Source organism: Amblyomma maculatum, chromosome 7 (assembly GCF_055883805.1).
Source record: "Amblyomma maculatum isolate TAMU_Amacu chromosome 7, ASM5588380v1, whole genome shotgun sequence".
NCBI lineage: Eukaryota > Metazoa > Arthropoda > Arachnida > Ixodida > Ixodidae > Amblyomma > Amblyomma maculatum.
This window is the reverse complement of record NC_139350.1, coordinates 108,980,760-108,993,958: the sequence shown is the minus strand read 5'-3', so window position 1 is coordinate 108,993,958 and position 13,199 is coordinate 108,980,760. Positions and strand designations below refer to the sequence as shown.

At 49.4% G+C, this 13,199-nt stretch overlaps 2 non-coding genes across 2 annotated transcripts; both read right to left on the bottom strand.

Moving 5' to 3' along the window:
• Positions 1-5,230: 5,230 nt before the first annotated feature.
• LOC146184349 (U1 spliceosomal RNA) lies at positions 5,231-5,394 on the bottom strand. The gene has a single exon (XR_014708995.1). It is a non-coding gene; the product is annotated as a U1 spliceosomal RNA (small nuclear RNA).
• A 5,505-nt stretch (positions 5,395-10,899) lies between these two features.
• On the bottom strand, positions 10,900-11,063 carry LOC146184348 (U1 spliceosomal RNA). Its single transcript, XR_014708994.1, has one exon. It is a non-coding gene; the product is annotated as a U1 spliceosomal RNA (small nuclear RNA).
• Between the last annotated feature and the right edge of the window lie 2,136 nt (positions 11,064-13,199).

Genomic DNA, 13,199 nt, shown 5'->3' with positions numbered 1-13,199 from the left:
CGGGTGGTGGCGCCACCTCACCAGCCTTCCAACTTCTCGCATTCCTCTACTGCGGCAATGCACTGCAGCGTATTGAGCGATTGAGCGTGCAGAGTTCGTGCCCCCAAGCAGTTCGTACCGGAGAAAGTCCCAGCGATTCGCGCGTTTCCGGCAAGAAACCATCCCCGTGAGTCTCGCAAGTGGCGTCACGGACTCCGATCGCATTGTAGTAGTGTGCCACGGGACTATCACTTGACAAGGGTAACGTTGAACCTGCGTCACGGCTACAATCCTCGCCCTCTCAGCAGTTTTTTCTTTTTTTTACTCTTTTCCGGGCTTTTTCTTTCGAACTTTTTTCCTTGTCTTTTTTTTGCGCACGTTCTTTGTAGAGGTCCCGTATTCCTTCCCGATATTCCGCTAACCACGCCCTACCTCCATTTCCCTCTTCGTGCTAACATACATTAAGTGTCCTAGGATTTAACGTGCTTTCTATACCTGCCGTGTTTTTTTTTTTTTTTTTTTTTTTCAATTCATTTCACCACCTTTCTACCTGTTTCTTTTCAACGCACTGACCTGTTTGCTCATCCACGACCCTCGCCTTGCTTTACATAGCGCAAATATGAAAAAGTTAACCCTCACGGTCTGCGTAGGGTTGTTCAATATGAAAAGGAGCAAAGTTATGCCATTCATTAAGTTACCCGTTCCTCTGTCGTTTATGTGTCAAGTATACTTTTTTGTGTGTTTTATTGATTATAAATGTAACGTCCAAAAGTAATTTTCGCCTTTACTTGAGAAAATAAAACGAACCGTCTTTTTGAGCAAACTGATAGTTCCCTTTCATACTCGGAGACAGTGTACAAAGACTACGTGGGGAAAGCAGCGTCAGAAATCGAGCAGACAACGCAGCTTGTGGAGGTGGCACGCATACGTGCTTACTTGTTTTTTGTTTTTCCTTATAAACCACTTGGCTTAGACGACAATTACTATTTCGAATGAAATTAGAGCATTCTGCGTCTCTCGTACTATACTAAACAGTACCCTAATTTCGGCAATTTAACAAAAAGCACATGCAAATCTGCGTGTATTTCGCTTCGCTCCGAATATAATTCCTATCAGTTTAAACAAATCTAATAAACCACGTGGCGTAGACGGCCCCCGCCGTGAGTGAGTGATGCAGTGGTAAGACGCGCCCGACTACTGTGCCGGAGTTCCCGGGTCCGAACCCGACCACGGCGGCTGCGTTTTTCGATGGAGGCAAAACGAAGTGGCGTCCGTGTGCTGGTGCGATGTCAGCGCACGTTAAAGATCCTCAGGTGGTCGAAATTACTCCGTAGCCCTCCACAACGGCTCCCCTTTCTCTCATTCCACTTTCACTCCCACCTTCCTCCCTTCCCTTACGGCGCGGTTCAGAGTCAGAGTATTCGCGAGAGTTCAGAGAGTTCGCAGACTGGAGTGGCTTGCTACGGAAAGCGGGTGCTTGGCGCCTCAGCAGAGTGGTTTTCGCCCCTTACGAGCAACTGCTGACTGCATTGCGGATGTTGTCAGCACCCTTGAAAACGCCCGCAACACCAGCCAAGTGGGATACCTCATCCTGCTCGACATCAGAAGCGCCTTCGATTGTCTTCCTCACTGGGCAGTGATCGACGCGCTAAAAAACATTGGTGCCACCGGCCGCCTCCTGAACTTCGTCAGTGCGTTCCTCAGCGAGCGAACACTCTCCGTGAAGGTGGGCAACACCTGTAGTGCCCCCCGTCCAGTGCCATGCGGTGTCCCTCAGGGAAGTGTGCTGAGCCCTTTCCTATTCAACATCGTGCTGACCCAACTACCCTTGTGTCTCCCCCGTGCTGAGCGCGAGTTTGCGCGTGTGTGTGTATATGCGGACGATGTTGCCCTGTTCGCCTCATCAACAACCCGCAGCAACGCCTCATCGCTTCGCGACCTTCAGCGTGCGCTCGATGCTGTCACCGCGTTTATTCGCAGTGTCGGCCTCGCAGTGTCGGCCGAAAAAACTGAAGCCCTGCTCTACCATCCCCGTGGTGCTGCAGCCCGCAACAAAACACGCCCTCTTCGCCTGGACGGAACCCCCCTGCCTTGGCGCACAACGGTTGTTTACCTCGGCCTCAAAATTGATGCCCGCATCACCTGGCGCCTTGCGGTGGATAAAGTGTGCGCAGACACCAAGCGCATAGGTAAACTAGCGCTTCGTCTCCTTGCCAAAGGTGAAGGAGCCTCTCCCCCGCTCTGTGCAAGAATCCATGAAGCGATCGCCTCAGCCAGAGCATTGTATGCCCTTCCCCTGCTCAGCCTCAGCCCACTCCAATGGAAAAGGCTGGACACATGCCATAGGAACGCCATACGACACATATATGGTCTCCCCAACGGATCTCAGGTGGCAGCGACCTATGCAGAAACCCGCAACATCCCCCTCTCACTAAGAGCACTCAAAACTGCCCTCAACCACATCGAGCGGCTTCACCGAGCACAAGATGGCTCTGAACTTCTTCGCAGAATTTCAGCCAAACCTAACACACGCATCGGTCGTGTCATGTGCCTCTTCCGTGAGATACTGGGCCCCTCTCCACCGCCCCTTGCTGCTCCACAACCCCCACATGAAATCTGCCCGCCCCGCATCTATCAGGGTCTCCCAGGGGTGAAGAGCAAACGAAACACGCCCGTATGCGCCCTTCAGCAAGAGGCCGCATCCAAAATTCACACGGATTTTCGTCACCGAACCCTCATCTTTACTGATGGGTCAGTCCGTCAGCAAGAAAAATCCGCAACATCCGCAGCTGCCGCATGTGTGATTCCCGACTTGGACACCTCTAAATTATGCAGGCTACACTTCCCTTCCTCGTCACAAACAGCTGAGATAGCTGCACTCAATCTGGCAGCCACCCTGCTCCTGGAAAGCCCTGAAATTAAAAATGCTGCCATTCTCACCGATTCGAGGGCAGCGCTTCAGGCCCAAGGACCTCGCCTACTGCAAGTATGCGCACGCAACTTCCAACGCCTCGCCGAATCCGGCTGCGATACAGTCCTACAATGGATCCCATCGCACTGTGGGATAGGGGGCAACGAACTTGCTGATGAGCTCGCTCGATCAGCCCACCACCCGTCCGTTCCCATGTGCGCGGACAACACTACATATGACTGTGCTCGTCTTGCAATCGCGCGACACACCATTTCCCACCACCCTGACCCTCGCATCGCCAGCGGCCACCCCTTCCGTGCAGTTAATACTCGCCTCTTCGCCCGGAGAGACTATGTTCTGCTGTTGCGCCTCCGCATCGGATGTGTTTGGACCGGTGTGCGCGCTAGCCGACTACGAGAAATGTCTCCCCTGTATGCGTCGTGCGGTGACGCAGAAACACTCGAACACGTTCTGTGTATGTGCCCTGTGTACTCGCAACCGCGACACCTCCTTCGGGAAGGTTACCGAAATCTTGGACTTCCCTGTGCTAACACATGTGAGATCCTTCACCCGTCTGGCCCTCCCCACAAAGTGCAAAGTGCCCTAAAAGTGCTCCTGTTATTCCTACGGGACAGTGGACTAAGTGCAAAACTGTGAACACTTTCCATCTTCCCCTAGTGCGCAAATTATTGCCAGCAACTCTCACCAATTCAGTGTGCCACTCCCGCGCTATTCCCCGCATAGCACCAGTTCCATTTTTTTTTTTTATTATCATTATTCTGTTTGTTTTTTTTTTTTTCTTTAAGTCCTATAAGGCCTTTTTGCACAAGGACCTTCTCTCACTCCTGCGCGCAACCAACTGCCCGCAAATCGTCTAACTTTTATCTCTACCAATTAATGTAATGCCCACAGAATCTTTTTTTTTTTCTGTGTGTGTGTTTATCATTATCAATTCCTCCGTTACATATTCCATAAGGTCCCATGCACCTTCTGCAAAGGCCCTATCTCCTCCATCTCAAATAATCCCCTCAGACTACTTTTTTTTTTTTCTCCCTCCACTTATTATTTTTTTTTTGTGGTGTTTATTATCATCAATTCTTCCTTTATATATCCCATAAGGTCCCATCCACCCTCTGCAAAGGCCCTTCCTTCACAGCCTATCTGTTGCATTTCAACTAATGCCCTCAGACTACTTTTTTTTTCCCTCTCTTCTTTTTTTTTTTTCTTTTGTCTGTTTAGTATCATCAATTGCTCCGTTACATATTCCATAAGGTCCCATCCACTTTCTGCAAAGGCCCTATCTCCTGCATTTCAAATAATCCCCTCAGACTTTTTTTTTTCTCCCTCTTCTTTTTTTTTTTTTGTGGTGTTTATTATCATCAATTCTTCCTTTATATATCCCATAAGGTCCCATGCAACCTCTGCAAAGGCCCTTCCTTCCCAGCCTATCTGTCGCATTTCAAATATGCCCTCAGACTACTTTTTTTTTATTATTATTATTATTTTTTATTATTATTATTATCTTATCTCCTCCTATATTATCCCACAAGGCTCTTTGCCCCTTCTGCAAGGCCCCACTCCTCCCACCGCGCGCATCCAACTGCTAGCATAAGCATCCATGACATTCCAAATCTCCCTATCAGATTTTCTTTTTTTTTTTCCCTTTCTTTAAACCTCATAATTATCTCTACATATGTCATGAAGGCTTTCTCCTTTGCGCGGCACGTCCCCGCTTCAAAATCCACCAATCCTTGTTGTACGAGTGTTTGCCCTTCCATGTTTGGCATTTTTCTCCAGGGGTCCTCGACATTGACTACCAACGACAACGCTTTCGCTCCCCCTTCCTCTCCCCTCTTTCATTCCCCCTTACCCTCTACTCGGCCCCGTAGCGGTGTATCCCTGCAAGTACAGGAGACAGTTATAGGGCCGTGTAATCCCCCCCCTTCTCTTCCCCCCTCAACAAGAATCTCATTATTATTATCTGTCACACAGAGCAAGTGTGACACATACTGCGCCTTTTTCTTCCAGCGACAGTAGCGATGGTGTACCTACAAACTTGCTCTAGGCGGATAAAGTGCGACTAATTAACGCCGATAAGAGGCAAATGATAGAGGAGAGGAGGGATTCCCCTGATACTTAATATCCGAAATAGACTGCTGAAGGTCATTTCTTACTAAGCAAACCTGTGCATTCCACGAGGTTTATCTATTTATGATCTGAATTACTACGTAACTAAACTCTCCTTAAGCGAACGACCTCGCATTACCGAAGTGCCTGCAACGGAGCAGCACCAAAACAGCCGCCGATGAGTTATAAAATCTGACTTTTGATGGTATAGCGAGGGGGAAAGCGCGAACGCAGTCCCCCACTACCAAAAATTGCATGCCCCATCTGCCCCAGTTTGGGGTAGTGGCAGGGGTCAGCACGAGCGTAGTGCAATGCCCGCACCTCTCCCTGGAGGCACCGCCTTGCTGATCACGGTAGCCTCGGCACCAGGTAAGTATGCTTGGACGACGTCTCTGCCGCGGAGGCAACCTACAGAGACACCGCCTTCTGCTCAAGTTACGACCGTTGGGAAATAAAAGAACGTGCCTCTCCCTGCTCCGTGTTGCTTGTCCACCCGGAGAATAACAAATGTTTTCTTGCGAACTCTCAAGCTGTTAATTCAAAACTATTTTGTAGAAGCCTACTGACCATTATATGTGCACAAAATAGGCTACAAACTCGCACAACACGCTGGCGTATGTCTCAGTGTTGCTAATAGACATGTTTAACGGGTGGTGGCGCCACCTCACCAGCCTTCCAACTTCTCGCATTCCTCTACTGCGGCAATGCACTGCAGCGTATTGAGCGATTGAGCGTGCAGAGTTCGTGCCCCCAAGCAGTTCGTACCGGAGAAAGTCCCAGCGATTCGCGCGTTTCCGGCAAGAAACCATCCCCGTGAGTCTCGCAAGTGGCGTCACGGACTCCGATCGCATTGTAGTAGTGTGCCACGGGACTATCACTTGACAAGGGTAACGTTGAACCTGCGTCACGGCTACAATCCTCGCCCTCTCAGCAGTTTTTTCTTTTTTTTTACTCTTTTCCGGGCTTTTTCTTTCGAACTTTTTTCCTTGTCTTTTTTTTGCGCACGTTCTTTGTAGAGGTCCCGTATTCCTTCCCGATATTCCGCTAACCACGCCCTACCTCCATTTCCCTCTTCGTGCTAACATACATTAAGTGTCCTAGGATTTAACGTGCTTTCTATACCTGCCGTGTTTTTTTTTTTTTTTTTTTTTTTCAATTCATTTCACCACCTTTCTACCTGTTTCTTTTCAACGCACTGACCTGTTTGCTCATCCACGACCCTCGCCTTGCTTTACATAGCGCAAATATGAAAAAGTTAACCCTCACGGTCTGCGTAGGGTTGTTCAATATGAAAAGGAGCAAAGTTATGCCATTCATTAAGTTACCCGTTCCTCTGTCGTTTATGTGTCAAGTATACTTTTTTGTGTGTTTTATTGATTATAAATGTAACGTCCAAAAGTAATTTTCGCCTTTACTTGAGAAAATAAAACGAACCGTCTTTTTGAGCAAACTGATAGTTCCCTTTCATACTCGGAGACAGTGTACAAAGACTACGTGGGGAAAGCAGCGTCAGAAATCGAGCAGGCAACGCAGCTTGTGGAGGTGGCACGCATACGTGCTTACTTGTTTTTTGTTTTTCCTTATAAACCACTTGGCTTAGACGACAATTACTATTTCGAATGAAATTAGAGCATTCTGCGTCTCTCGTACTATACTAAACAGTACCCTAATTTCGGCAATTTAACAAAAAGCACATGCAAATCTGCGTGTATTTCGCTTCGCTCCGAATATAATTCCTATCAGTTTAAACAAATCTAATAAACCACGTGGCGTAGACGGCCCCCGCCGTGAGTGAGTGATGCAGTGGTAAGACGCGCCCGACTACTGTGCCGGAGTTCCCGGGTCCGAACCCGACCACGGCGGCTGCGTTTTTCGATGGAGGCAAAACGAAGTGGCGTCCGTGTGCTGGTGCGATGTCAGCGCACGTTAAAGATCCTCAGGTGGTCGAAATTACTCCGTAGCCCTCCACAACGGCTCCCCTTTCTCTCATTCCACTTTCACTCCCACCTTCCTCCCTTCCCTTACGGCGCGGTTCAGAGTCAGAGTATTCGCGAGAGTTCAGAGAGTTCGCAGACTGGAGTGGCTTGCTACGGAAAGCGGGTGCTTGGCGCCTCAGCAGAGTGGTTTTCGCCCCTTACGAGCAACTGCTGACTGCATTGCGGATGTTGTCAGCACCCTTGAAAACGCCCGCAACACCAGCCAAGTGGGATACCTCATCCTGCTCGACATCAGAAGCGCCTTCGATTGTCTTCCTCACTGGGCAGTGATCGACGCGCTAAAAAACATTGGTGCCACCGGCCGCCTCCTGAACTTCGTCAGTGCGTTCCTCAGCGAGCGAACACTCTCCGTGAAGGTGGGCAACACCTGTAGTGCCCCCCGTCCAGTGCCATGCGGTGTCCCTCAGGGAAGTGTGCTGAGCCCTTTCCTATTCAACATCGTGCTGGCCCAACTACCCTTGTGTCTCCCCCGTGCTGAGCGCGAGTTTGCGCGTGTGTGTGTATATGCGGACGATGTTGCCCTGTTCGCCTCATCAACAACCCGCAGCAACGCCTCATCGCTTCGCGACCTTCAGCGTGCGCTCGATGCTGTCACCGCGTTTATTCGCAGTGTCGGCCTCGCAGTGTCGGCCGAAAAAACTGAAGCCCTGCTCTACCATCCCCGTGGTGCTGCAGCCCGCAACAAAACACGCCCTCTTCGCCTGGACGGAACCCCCCTGCCTTGGCGCACAACGGTTGTTTACCTCGGCCTCAAAATTGATGCCCGCATCACCTGGCGCCTTGCGGTGGATAAAGTGTGCGCAGACACCAAGCGCATAGGTAAACTAGCGCTTCGTCTCCTTGCCAAAGGTGAAGGAGCCTCTCCCCCGCTCTGTGCAAGAATCCATGAAGCGATCGCCTCAGCCAGAGCATTGTATGCCCTTCCCCTGCTCAGCCTCAGCCCACTCCAATGGAAAAGGCTGGACACATGCCATAGGAACGCCATACGACACATATATGGTCTCCCCAACGGATCTCAGGTGGCAGCGACCTATGCAGAAACCCGCAACATCCCCCTCTCACTAAGAGCACTCAAAACTGCCCTCAACCACATCGAGCGGCTTCACCGAGCACAAGATGGCTCTGAACTTCTTCGCAGAATTTCAGCCAAACCTAACACACGCATCGGTCGTGTCATGTGCCTCTTCCGTGAGATACTGGGCCCCTCTCCACCGCCCCTTGCTGCTCCACAACCCCCACATGAAATCTGCCCGCCCCGCATCTATCAGGGTCTCCCAGGGGTGAAGAGCAAACGAAACACGCCCGTATGCGCCCTTCAGCAAGAGGCCGCATCCAAAATTCACACGGATTTTCGTCACCGAACCCTCATCTTTACTGATGGGTCAGTCCGTCAGCAAGAAAAATCCGCAGCTGCCGCATGTGTGATTCCCGACTTGGACACCTCTAAATTATGCAGGCTACACTTCCCTTCCTCGTCACAAACAGCTGAGATAGCTGCACTCAATCTGGCAGCCACCCTGCTCCTGGAAAGCCCTGAAATTAAAAATGCTGCCATTCTCACCGATTCGAGGGCAGCGCTTCAGGCCCAAGGACCTCGCCTACTGCAAGTATGCGCACGCAACTTCCAACGCCTCGCCGAATCCGGCTGCGATACAGTCCTACAATGGATCCCATCGCACTGTGGGATAGGGGGCAACGAACTTGCTGATGAGCTCGCTCGATCAGCCCACCACCCGTCCGTTCCCATGTGCGCGGACAACACTACATATGACTGTGCTCGTCTTGCAATCGCGCGACACACCATTTCCCACCACCCTGACCCTCGCATCGCCAGCGGCCACCCCTTCCGTGCAGTTAATACTCGCCTCTTCGCCCGGAGAGACTATGTTCTGCTGTTGCGCCTCCGCATCGGATGTGTTTGGACCGGTGTGCGCGCTAGCCGACTACGAGAAATGTCTCCCCTGTATGCGTCGTGCGGTGACGCAGAAACACTCGAACACGTTCTGTGTATGTGCCCTGTGTACTCGCAACCGCGACACCTCCTTCGGGAAGGTTACCGAAATCTTGGACTTCCCTGTGCTAACACATGTGAGATCCTTCACCCGTCTGGCCCTCCCCACAAAGTGCAAAGTGCCCTAAAAGTGCTCCTGTTATTCCTACGGGACAGTGGACTAAGTGCAAAACTGTGAACACTTTCCATCTTCCCCTAGTGCGCAAATTATTGCCAGCAACTCTCACCAATTCAGTGTGCCACTCCCGCGCTATTCCCCGCATAGCACCAGTTCCATTTTTTTTTTTATTATCATTATTCTGTTTGTGTTTTTTTTTTTCTTTAAGTCCTATAAGGCCTTTTTGCACAAGGACCTTCTCTCACTCCTGCGCGCAACCAACTGCCCGCAAATCGTCTAACTTTTATCTCTACCAATTTATGTAATGCCCACAGAATCTTTTTTTTTTTTTTCTGTGTGTGTGTTTATCATTATCAATTCCTCCGTTACATATTCCATAAGGTCCCATGCACCTTCTGCAAAGGCCCTATCTCCTCCATCTCAAATAATCCCCTCAGACTACTTTTTTTTTTTTTTCTCCCTCCACTTATTATTTTTTTTTTGTGGTGTTTATTATCATCAATTCTTCCTTTATATATCCCATAAGGTCCCATCCACCCTCTGCAAAGGCCCTTCCTTCACAGCCTATCTGTTGCATTTCAACTAATGCCCTCAGACTACTTTTTTTTTCCCTCTCTTCTTTTTTTTTTTTTCTTTTGTCTGTTTAGTATCATCAATTGCTCCGTTACATATTCCATAAGGTCCCATCCACCTTCTGCAAAGGCCCTATCTCCTGCATTTCAAATAATCCCCTCAGACTTTTTTTTTTCTCCCTCTCCTTTTTTTTTTTTTTTGTGGTGTTTATTATCATCAATTCTTCCTTTATATATCCCATAAGGTCCCATGCAACCTCTGCAAAGGCCCTTCCTTCCCAGCCTATCTGTCGCATTTCAAATATGCCCTCAGACTACTTTTTTTTATTATTATTATTATTTTTTATTATTATTATTATCTTATCTCCTCCTATATTATCCCACAAGGCTCTTTGCCCCTTCTGCAAGGCCCCACTCCTCCCACCGCGCGCATCCAACTGCTAGCATAAGCATCCATGACATTCCAAATCTCCCTATCAGATTTTCTTTTTTTTTTTTTTTTTTCCCTTTCTTTAAACCTCATAATTATCTCTACATATGTCATGAAGGCTTTCTCCTTTGCGCGGCACGTCCCCGCTTCAAAATCCACCAATCCTTGTTGTACGAGTGTTTGCCCTTCCATGTTTGGCATTTTTCTCCAGGGGTCCTCGACATTGACTACCAACGACAACGCTTTCGCTCCCCCTTCCTCTCCCCTCTTTCATTCCCCCTTACCCTCTACTCGGCCCCGTAGCGGTGTATCCCTGCAAGTACAGGAGACAGTTATAGGGCCGTGTAATCCCCCCCCTTCTCTTCCCCCCTCAACAAGAATCTCATTATTATTATCTGTCACACAGAGCAAGTGTGACAGATACTGCGCCTTTTTCTTCCAGCGACAGTAGCGATGGTGTACCTACAAACTTGCTCTAGGCGGATAAAGTGCGACTAATTAACGCCGATAAGAGGCAAATGATAGAGGAGAGGAGGGATTCCCCTGATACTTAATATCCGAAATAGACTGCTGAAGGTCATTTCTTACTAAGCAAACCTGTGCATTCCACGAGGTTTATCTATTTATGATCTGAATTATTACGTAACTAAACTCTCCTTAAGCGAACGACCTCGCATTACCGAAGTGCCTGCAACGGAGCAGCACCAAAACAGCCGCCGATGAGTTATAAAATCTGACTTTTGATGGTATAGCGAGGGGGAAAGCGCGAACGCAGTCCCCCACTACCAAAAATTGCATGCCCCATCTGCCCCAGTTTGGGGTAGTGGCAGGGGTCAGCACGAGCGTAGTGCAATGCCCGCACCTCTCCCTGGAGGCACCGCCTTGCTGATCACGGTAGCCTCGGCACCAGGTAAGTATGCATGGACGACGTCTCTGCCGCGGAGGCAACCTACAGAGACACCGCCTTCTGCTCAAGTTACGACCGTTGGGAAATAAAAGAACGTGCCTCTCCCTGCTCCGTGTTGCTTGTCCACCCGGAGAATAACAAATGTTTTCTTGCGAACTCTCAAGCTGTTAATTCAAAACTATTTTGTAGAAGCCTACTGACCATTATATGTGCACAAAATAGGCTACAAACTCGCACAACACGCTGGCGTATGTCTCAGTGTTGCTAATAGACATGTTTAACGGGTGGTGGCGCCACCTCACCAGCCTTCCAACTTCTCGCATTCCTCTACTGCGGCAATGCACTGCAGCGTATTGAGCGATTGAGCGTGCAGAGTTCGTGCCCCCAAGCAGTTCGTACCGGAGAAAGTCCCAGCGATTCGCGCGTTTCCGGCAAGAAACCATCCCCGTGAGTCTCGCAAGTGGCGTCACGGACTCCGATCGCATTGTAGTAGTGTGCCACGGGACTATCACTTGACAAGGGTAACGTTGAACCTGCGTCACGGCTACAATCCTCGCCCTCTCAGCAGTTTTTTCTTTTTTTTACTCTTTTCCGGGCTTTTTCTTTCGAACTTTTTTCCTTGTCTTTTTTTTGCGCACGTTCTTTGTAGAGGTCCCGTATTCCTTCCCGATATTCCGCTAACCACGCCCTACCTCCATTTCCCTCTTCGTGCTAACATACATTAAGTGTCCTAGGATTTAACGTGCTTTCTATACCTGCCGTGTTTTTTTTTTTTTTTTTTTTTTTTCAATTCATTTCACCACCTTTCTACCTGTTTCTTTTCAACGCACTGACCTGTTTGCTCATCCACGACCCTCGCCTTGCTTTACATAGCGCAAATATGAAAAAGTTAACCCTCACGGTCTGCGTAGGGTTGTTCAATATGAAAAGGAGCAAAGTTATGCCATTCATTAAGTTACCCGTTCCTCTGTCGTTTATGTGTCAAGTATACTTTTTTGTGTGTTTTATTGATTATAAATGTAACGTCCAAAAGTAATTTTCGCCTTTACTTGAGAAAATAAAACGAACCGTCTTTTTGAGCAAACTGATAGTTCCCTTTCATACTCGGAGACAGTGTACAAAGACTACGTGGGGAAAGCAGCGTCAGAAATCGAGCAGACAACGCAGCTTGTGGAGGTGGCACGCATACGTGCTTACTTGTTTTTTGTTTTTCCTTATAAACCACTTGGCTTAGACGACAATTACTATTTCGAATGAAATTAGAGCATTCTGCGTCTCTCGTACTATACTAAACAGTACCCTAATTTCGGCAATTTAACAAAAAGCACATGCAAATCTGCGTGTATTTCGCTTCGCTCCGAATATAATTCCTATCAGTTTAAACAAATCTAATAAACCACGTGGCGTAGACGGCCCCCGCCGTGAGTGAGTGATGCAGTGGTAAGACGCGCCCGACTACTGTGCCGGAGTTCCCGGGTCCGAACCCGACCACGGCGGCTGCGTTTTTCGATGGAGGCAAAACGAAGTGGCGTCCGTGTGCTGGTGCGATGTCAGCGCACGTTAAAGATCCTCAGGTGGTCGAAATTACTCCGTAGCCCTCCACAACGGCTCCCCTTTCTCTCATTCCACTTTCACTCCCACCTTCCTCCCTTCCCTTACGGCGCGGTTCAGAGTCAGAGTATTCGCGAGAGTTCAGAGAGTTCGCAGACTGGAGTGGCTTGCTACGGAAAGCGGGTGCTTGGCGCCTCAGCAGAGTGGTTTTCGCCCCTTACGAGCAACTGCTGACTGCATTGCGGATGTTGTCAGCACCCTTGAAAACGCCCGCAACACCAGCCAAGTGGGATACCTCATCCTGCTCGACATCAGAAGCGCCTTCGATTGTCTTCCTCACTGGGCAGTGATCGACGCGCTAAAAAACATTGGTGCCACCGGCCGCCTCCTGAACTTCGTCAGTGCGTTCCTCAGCGAGCGAACACTCTCCGTGAAGGTGGGCAACACCTGTAGTGCCCCCCGTCCAGTGCCATGCGGTGTCCCTCAGGGAAGTGTGCTGAGCCCTTTCCTATTCAACATCGTGCTGGCCCAACTACCCTTGTGTCTCCCCCGTGCTGAGCGCGAGTTTGCGCGTGTGTGTGTATATGCGGACGATG